Genomic DNA, 9,142 nt, shown 5'->3' on the forward strand with positions numbered 1-9,142 from the left:
TCAATCACATGCAGACTCGTCATTTATTTAACACGTGTGCTTAAATACAATCGTGAGATGATACTAGAAAAAGCTGGTCTGCTTGTAGGAGGTTTGATTTTGATCTTCCCAACCCGCATGTAACCAACCCAAATAAGCCAATTTGGTTATGACACAGTCGGGTCTTTGTGCGGAGGCAGCACTTTGTCTCACAAATTGGAGACAGCGAGTGCAGGCGACACGATGAGCAACATCGCTCTCAAGGCAGTGTGAGGATAACTTCTGATGCAAGACGTGCATCAAGCGCTCCCTCACTTACAGGTGTCAGCACATTTGTCCCCACTTATGTTTTTTTTGTTTTTTTTTCCATTAAAAGCGTTGTTAGCTTTGATGCTTTATTTGCAAGCTTCTTTGAAGACTGACTTTGATGTCGACGACTAATAAGTCAACAGTCGTTTGTTTGGGATGTTTACAAAAAGTGCGTTAGGGTTAATTGAAACTCTAATTGCCTTTGTTGTCTTCAAAAATATGAGTTTAGGACGAAAATTGTTTTAAAACACACGTTAGGTTCTTTGAAGACCCCCCCCCCCCAATGTCTTTGATGTCGACATAAACGAGTCGGTTTTTGATGTTCACCAAACATGGGTTAATTGGGTTAATTGAAACTAATTGACTCCGAATTTTGCAGACCGATGCCCGAGCACTTGGCGTACAAACACGCTCATCTTCCAAGTCTTGTTTAGCGTGTTTGTGAAATTGATAGACCACCCTCCATCCCAGTAGGCCTTACAGCGTATTGACTTACTTTCTTTGATTTGATGTTTTTCCTCCAAACAGTGCCCCCTAGTGGCGTGAAGTGGAACACAATTCCTGCACATTTCAGGGAAACTAAACCTTTGTCCCATGGCTTATGTAAGAAGCCTTCGTGAAGGTCTTCATCTCGGCCCTTCCGACACCTGAAGGGGCAGCCTTGTGCGACGCAGCGGCATTAACATCGTTTTGTCGTCCCGTGGGTCAAGTGAGGTTGAGGTGAAATGGTCTTTATGTCGATGTGACACGAGCAAGAGCAACCCGCGAGACCAATAATAGGACTCTTCTGGAAATGCTCTCCAAACCAGCTGGGATTGAAAATGTTACACGATGCTGGGATTAAAAGCATCTTGTCCGTCCAAACCATTGCAACCTAAATATGTCACTCAAACCAGTCATTTCTTTTGGGTCTTATCTTAAAAGTGCACAACCCATTTGGAGGCGATTTTATTTCTGGAGACCGGCGAAATAAACTGAATGTGCTTATCGCAAACAAAGGGACCACAGGCCACGGACATCAATACAGCGAGTATTGATTATTTGGGAAATTGTGTATACAAGCATTGCTCTGGAACTATTTTGCGGGATTATTGATGCTTTACTCTCTCTGGCGTCGACACTGCCAATTATTTTGAGCGTTATTCATATTTGAATTGATCGTATGGCGATAAAAGCCATGTGTCCTTTATCGGTATTTTGTCTTCACTTCAAATAACCGCATGCGTATTATCAATCAGAACATCCAGTTAGAAAAATATTTCGATTTATTCCAAATATTTACATTTTTAGTTAGGTAAACTAGGATAACTTCTTTTCTAATCTACTTTTGTTCTCTGCTTTGCCTTTGAATGTCTTTAGCTGTTTTTGTATCATAAGCGATCACGATGGAATTCAGCACCATGGATAGCGTTTGGGAAAGAAAGATTTGGGTGCATTCATTAACATTGTGTATCATCGTTACAAGTGCTGTAACTTGACTCCGTTCAGCAGAGAGCAATTTTGACCACCCACGATAAAAAATCCTCCGCCGCCGGCACGGCATAATTCAATGGTCTGCTTTATTGCCGTTCATTTTCAGCTGTTCCTTAAACTGGATATGTTTACACAGTTGTCAAGGCAACCAGACACCTAGGAAATTTTGGGAGTTCATCATCCTACGCATGCCTCCCAGTGTTGCCGCATCTTTTGCATCTTCGCCAAAAGTGTGGGAGTTGATGTTTCTATATGAATTGGGAAAGGTGACGTACACAAATGCTTCATTGAAACATTTTAACAGGCATGCATTTAAGAAAGTGGAAAGTGGAGCCCGTGCCAGATGGCTTGGGGGCGAGGTGGCCCGAGCAACTATCAATCACTGATACAATTTACTTCTCGTGCGTTTTTCGTAAACAACTTAGAGCCTTAGATGAACCTGACAAGAAGTGCCAAACATGTTTTTGTTAAATAATTTAAAGCCTTCAAATTAACCTAACAAGGGAATTTAACCAAACAGCAAGTCTAGACTGCTCCCATTTAAAATGCCCGACAGAGTCGCCGACTCAGTCCTCCGTTGTCGGCTCAAATAAACTTTGAACCGAGCATTGGCCCAATTATCGATTATTTCAAAGTATTTCCGGAGACAGCTTCTCCCTTACCTCCTCTTGCCTTTGAGAGACATTGACGTTAAAGACATTCACCTTGTAGTTTGCGCCAGATGTTGCATCATTGCAGAGCATCTGCTGCCTCCACTGATAAACGTGCTCTGCTTTTAACGCCGCGTGTCAAAAAAAAAAAAAAAAAACTCACGGAAGCCACATGCCAGCTACTGGATACTTTTTTTGTGTGTACAGGTGCATCTTGCAAGCCTCTGGGGAAGGTGTTAAAGCAAAACACTCAACCTGCATTTTTCCTGATGTGCTTCGGGACCTAAAAAAAATGATGCAAGGTGTAAAATTGTTGCGAAAAGTAAAAAAAAAAAAAAAAAAAGGCAGCATAAAAAATAAAAAAACCCTCACAAAAACAACTTTTAACTGCAGGTGCACCCACAAAAAAACTTCAGCATTATTTTTCTCCTCAGTTAAAACAGGAGTTCAGAACATTTATATGTTCCTTCCCCCAACCCAGCTTGATTTAATTTAACTTTCCCGTCATTCATTTTGAGGACCGACGGCAGGTCAATTGTGAATGGGTGCGTGCACACCCTCCCCAAAATGTCATTTGCATATTCATTGCAGTCAATTAGCCGTCCATATACTCCTGTGACAGACTTCTTATTTATCTCCCGGCTGCTCGTCTCCCCGCCGCCAAATTAACATACAAAACGAGGTCATAAGTAATCAAGCTTCAAACACGTATTAAAAAAAAAACAAAGAGCTCACGCGAGTGACAAACTGAGTGAGAGCAGAGTTGACAAAAAAAAGTGACTTTTCACTGTGTTACTTTTCCACTCACGCACAATTAGAGTTACACAAGATCAATACTACAGATTTCTCGAGCAGCTACAAAACAATTTATCACCTCTGTCCGCCGTGCGGTGTTTGATGTTTTTTTCTTTTAACCATCCATCAATCGCGTGTGGTGTAATTGCCGATATCGTGTCACTTTCTGCAACTTTGACCTAACGATGACTTTTACGAGGCGAGCCTGATAATAAATGTTTTTGTCTTTGGCACGCAGCCGTAAATAGGGGTGACAAAGGTGAGCCGACACGGGGTGGGTGACCCCGGAGGTAATTACATTGCAAACATATCAGAATGGTAGATGACCACTAATTAAAAAATCTCATTAGCAATTAATTTAATGAGACTGATGAGATGATAATGTGTGGCACGTGTTTTTAAATTTTAAATGGCGCATTTTAATGGTGTTGCTGAATGTTTTGTAAAAATATGTATAGCGTATATTCTTCAATATCTTCCCATTCTAATAAGTGTTGTAAATTTTATACGCATTACATAGAGCCATTTTACTGTTAAAATGAAGCTAAACATTGAAGCTGAACATTTAAATACATTTAAATACATTTAATAGCGACGTGCGGCTACATCTTTCTCGTGGCTTTACGACTACGAATGCTCCCGTTAAATATTAATATTTGTTCTCTGAGGAGCCTGACGTCTAAACGGAATAACTTTATACAACATTTACATGACAGACATAACAAACTAAAGTATCTACAGCTTGCTAACTTACTAGCCTGTGTGGTAACTTAGCTAGCCCATGAAAATGCACGCAGGACAGGAGGATAAATATGTTATACATTTTTTTAATATGGTGCTGTTTAAACATATATATATATGTATATACATATGGACTGAGGCCTTTGCTGACATTTTTGTTCTTTAAAGCAAAACAATTGTCGTTGGCGCCTCAACAACCGTGCAGTGCGCTAGTCCATTGTTGTCCAATACATCTACTACAAATGTACTTGTATTATTATTATTTTAATAAACATTTATGTTAAAACTTGTCTGGTGTTTTATTGCTTGTTTTTATGTTCACCAATTAAAACATAAAAATCTGACATTTAGTTAACTGCTTTCTATGACAATACGTATGTGTTTTACGTTGTTATATGAGTTGGTGTCCCCCCAAATAACAAATGTCGGCACAACGGATTTTTTTTTTAAACGTTTTATTCAAACACAAACACATTCGGTATTATAACACCAACTACAATCCAACGCATACAAAATTAGGAACACCTGAAAATGGCGGTGTACCTAATGGAGTGTCCAAATGACGTCACAGATCAAACAGCCAATCAGAAAGTGGGGGTGAGGGCGGGTGTGGCACTTTTCACTTTCACTTAAGCTTTGACTATGATTTTTCCCTAATGAAGTGGCCTGTGATTAGGAACACCTGAAAATGACGGTGTACCTAATGTAGTGTCCGAGTGACGTCACAGATCCAACAGCCAATCAGAAAGTGGGGGTGAGGGCGGGTGTGGCACTTTTCACTTAAGCATTTTCCCTAATGAAGTGACCTGTAATCAGGTACACCTGTGTCCGAGTGACGTCACAGATCCAACAGCCAATCAGAAAGTGGGGGGTTGTTTGGGTGTGGCACTTTTCACTTTCATTTAAACTTTGACCATGATTTTTCCCTAATAAAGTGGCCTGTGATTAAGTACACCTGAAAATGGCGGTGTACCTAATGGAGTGTCCGAGTGACGTCACGGATCCAACAGCCAATCAGAAAGTGGGGGTGAGGGCGGGTGTGGCACTTTTCACTTTCATTTAAACTTTGACCATGATTTTTCCCTAATAAAGTGGCCCGTGATTAGGTACACCTGAAAATGGCGGTGTACCTAAGGAGTGTCCGAATGACGTCACAGATCCAACAGCCAATCAGAAAGTGGGGGTGAGGGCGGGTGTGGCACTTTTCACTTTCAGTTAAACTTTTTCCCTAATTACCTGTAATTAGATACACCTGTGTCCGAGTGACGTCACAGATCAACCAGCCAATCAGAAAGTGGGGGGTTGTTTGGGTGTGGCACTTTTCACTTTCATTTAAGCTTTGACCATGATTTTTCCCTAATGAAGTGGCCTGTGATTAGGTACACCTGAAAATGGCGGTGTACCTAATGGAGTGTCCAAGTGACGTCCCAGATCAAAGAGCCAATCAGAACGGCGGGTGTGGCACTTTTCACTTTTACGTGAAGCTTTTACCATGATTTGTGATTATTTGATTTATATGTAAAAAAAAAAAAAAAAAAGGATCAGTGTGTGTGTGGGGGGGGGGCGATTTGTTGAACGATTCGTTTGAATGAATCTTTTGAGTGAACTGATTCTAAAGATTCAGTTCACTTAAAAGAACTGGAATGCACATCACTAATTGCTTTGTGATGACTCAATTAACATCCCAACTTTCAATAATAATGAACGCAAAACGCAACATTCTCCAGTAAATTTACTATTAAAGGGGGAAATTGATAGGAAATTCAAAAAGAAGTCCACGGATAATGTAAGCAGTCGTCGACTGTGAGGCTTTGTTGGTCCTCTGATTGTCATCGCTTATTATTCATGTCACCGCCTGGCTTCAATCTGAATTTGGGGAATGGGATCACCGGGTAAAGCTTGACAAGAGCATTGGGAGAATTGCATTAGGCAGAGCGCTTTGCCCATTCAACTTCAACTGGCTTAAATTGTCTTCTGACAGCAAAGTGACTTCCAGTGGAGAACAAAACAACAACGTTAAATAAAAAATAAAAAAAAAAGATGGAAAGCTCAGGTGCTGTTGACCGCGCCGGCGCAAAATGTCATTTTTCTTCCCAAAGTAATGATGTTGCCGGTGAGGCGCCGCGTGGAGAATAAGGTAGTAGAATGATAAGGAGTGAAATTTGCGCCTTTTGTCCTTCAGCCTGCAGGCAGTTTGCTATGACTAGCAAAGATGTTTTAGAAGGCTGCAAAGTCAGCAAAGATCAGGTGGAGTGATGTTTTTTTGCTCTGCAATTACATGGCGTGAGATGGTAAGCGGGGGTCAAAATGGCCACTGGGAAAACATGGAGAGATTGCAACTGACTATTTCTTGCTGTGATATATAAATTTGCCACAGTAAAAAAAGTCAGGACAGGAAGAAGACTTCCCCTGTGATGCAAACGTATTGAAATCAAGCTGGATATAAAGTGCTTTCATCTATTTTCATATTTGTGGTCTGGATGTGTTAAATATTGATTGTAACCGGAGTAGGAAAAGGTCGTTTTTAGGATTGTCATTTGAGGTTTTTATGACCGCACTAAAATCCGCAGGATCTCTATCTTGGCCATCCGTTCGACAATGATGATTTCTTCAGGATGCTGTTTTACAGACCTTCAACTTTTCCTCAGATTTCATTTTATGGCTGTGGATTTTGAGTGCACCCATGAGTGGGTTCAGTATTTTGACCTTGCCAATTGGGTTGAAAAAGTTGAAACTAGCCCAAGTTGAGTGAAATGACTAACCCAGTCTAAAAGACCCCCGAGTAAGATTGCGCTTAAACAAACTTTTAAGCTCAATCAAATTCCCCAAAGAAATGTCTGGCAGTGAATGTGTAACGGGACATATATGCAGTGTGTTCCTCCCTCCCCACCGCTGCTAATTATGGCGGTCTGAGGGGAATCTTTTGCTGTCTTTGTCACTTACTATCTTGAATAAATTGCTTCGCTCGGCGCCGCATCGCATCCTTCTCGCAGCGCATACAAATCGCTTCGGATAAGAAGCTCATCTGACACCGTTGTTGTTTTACCTGGCGTGTTTGAGTTTTGCCAGTTTTCAACAGTAGCGCGCTTTCAAAAAGATGTCATTCTCTCGCCGGATGCATCAAAGCCACTAGACGATTTCCCGTCGCAGTACCACCAGCCGAGCCTGTTGATGAAAGTTGGAATTATTTCTTTTAAACTCAGCGGGGTGACGGTGAGTAAAAATAATATTCTAGGCGAGGGAGTCGCAAACTGTGTAATGGGCAGTCCGCTGTGAGAACTATCCACGGTAAAAGTGGATTTTTGGCGGGGGTGGGTGGGGGCATATGGGAGATTGCATTGGATGGATGGATGGATGGATGACAAGTGTGGTCCCCAAAACATTAGCACAGCCTAGCGCTAACGCACCACAAGGTGTCTGGTCCTGATGCGGGGGTTGTCATGGCAACCACAGAGAAGCAATTGTCTTTATTACAAACCAGTGAGGCAGCCAAATGATATGCAAGCCACTATTATAAGGTCAAACAAGCGAATGTCATTTGTGGATAAATTGCGTGTGAAAGGCCAAGAAGTTTTTAGGAATTTTATGGAAAATCAGTTGGCATAAGCCAGGGGTGTCAAACCCATTTTTTTCACGGGCGGCATTGTAGTCATAGATTCTTCCGGAAGACCATTATGACCGTCAACCCAAATAAATGTATGAGTACCTTATATTATATACAGAAAAAGCTACAAAACAAACTGACAAATAACTCCTTTTCAAATCAGACGAGTAAAAACTGGTCAAATATTTTCATTTTTATAAAAACATTATATTATAAATATTTGTATCCTAGTTAGGGTTTCAAAGTAGGGTTTCATTCTATTATTATTACTATTACTATCATTGCTCTAAAGCGCACAAGCCCAGGGATGATGAAAAGTGCAATGATGTGCGCAATGGCTTCTTTGACCTCCTACCAAATAATACTTTTTTTTTTTTTTGTCTTTTCATTATTATTATTATTATTAGTATTTCATCAATGTTCCAAGGACGCACAAGTGCGGCTCTTTTAAGAGAGGTGATATCAGCATGATCCCGCTTGTGTTCATCATCATTCCAAAGGCAATGAGAGAATCTAGATACATTTCCCACAGGTTGTGATTTCAAGGAGCAGAAATTGCATCACGAATCTCCATTTGTAGTCACGTCACTTCAATGGGTTAGAATCGATTCGACTTTTCTGTGGGGGGGGGGGGGAGTCATCAATATATAAGTTAATGTTCTGAAAATGTACTTATACGCACTCAAAAGGCTCAAACAATCCCGACAAATAGTTTCAACGTTATGATACGGTTTGTTTTTCGCAGTGCCATCACGGCAAACAAAAAGTGGTCTCATGTGTGCTTTGTGTTTGGGTGGAAATTGTTTCAACGGGACAATTTTGTCGCCGTCGCCTAACATTTTCTCCCAAAGTGATGTTGACGAGAGGAGTGCGAAGCGCTTGTAATTTCCTTTTTGGAATGGCTCTGACTATCACCTGGTGGCTCTCCCAGGGCACCCTGAAACAATGTCATTTCTGGCAGCCGGCAATTTGTTTTCTATTTGCAAGTCCACCTGTGTCTCGGCACAGGTCACCTTAGTCGCGGTCTATTCATGGGATCCTCCGGTGACCTTTTTACCAAATGTTTCCAAATTGACTTTGATACGTTTGTTTTGAACGTGTACGAGTCGGCGCCTTGTTGGACTCGAGCGGAGGAGCCTATTTACATCGAAACGTAAAGCTTTTGATAAGGCCTATCCCGGGAGTACGTCAGCCGTCGAGGGGAAAGCGTTTACGCCTTTGAGTGCTTGTTTTGCAGCCTCTCAAAAGTGTTTGCACATATTCAGCGGCAGAGGGAAAAAAAAATGACGAGTGCTAAATGGGGTCAGTGGCAGAACAATAGCACAGCTAGAAGCTGAAAAATACATTTCCAACAGCTCAGTGAGTCATAATTACGGGAACGGCCCCAGAACTTGTGAGGGATTCAGTGGAAGATTGGAAAATTGGAGTTTAAATCAAACGAGCATTTGTTAATTACAAATTATGTTGGGGTTTTTTTTTACATGAATTTTTGCAGGTAAATACAAAAGAAAATTTGGAATATGGGTCAATGTGCACGTTAATGTTTTTGACGCTTGATTGTATTGATTTAATGTTAATTTATTTTTGACGA

The sequence above is a fragment of the Syngnathus leptorhynchus genome, chromosome 13 (genome assembly GCF_054491065.1).
Source record: "Syngnathus leptorhynchus isolate UIUO chromosome 13, UIUO_Slep, whole genome shotgun sequence".
In the NCBI taxonomy this organism is placed as follows: Eukaryota; Metazoa; Chordata; class Actinopteri; order Syngnathiformes; family Syngnathidae; genus Syngnathus; species Syngnathus leptorhynchus.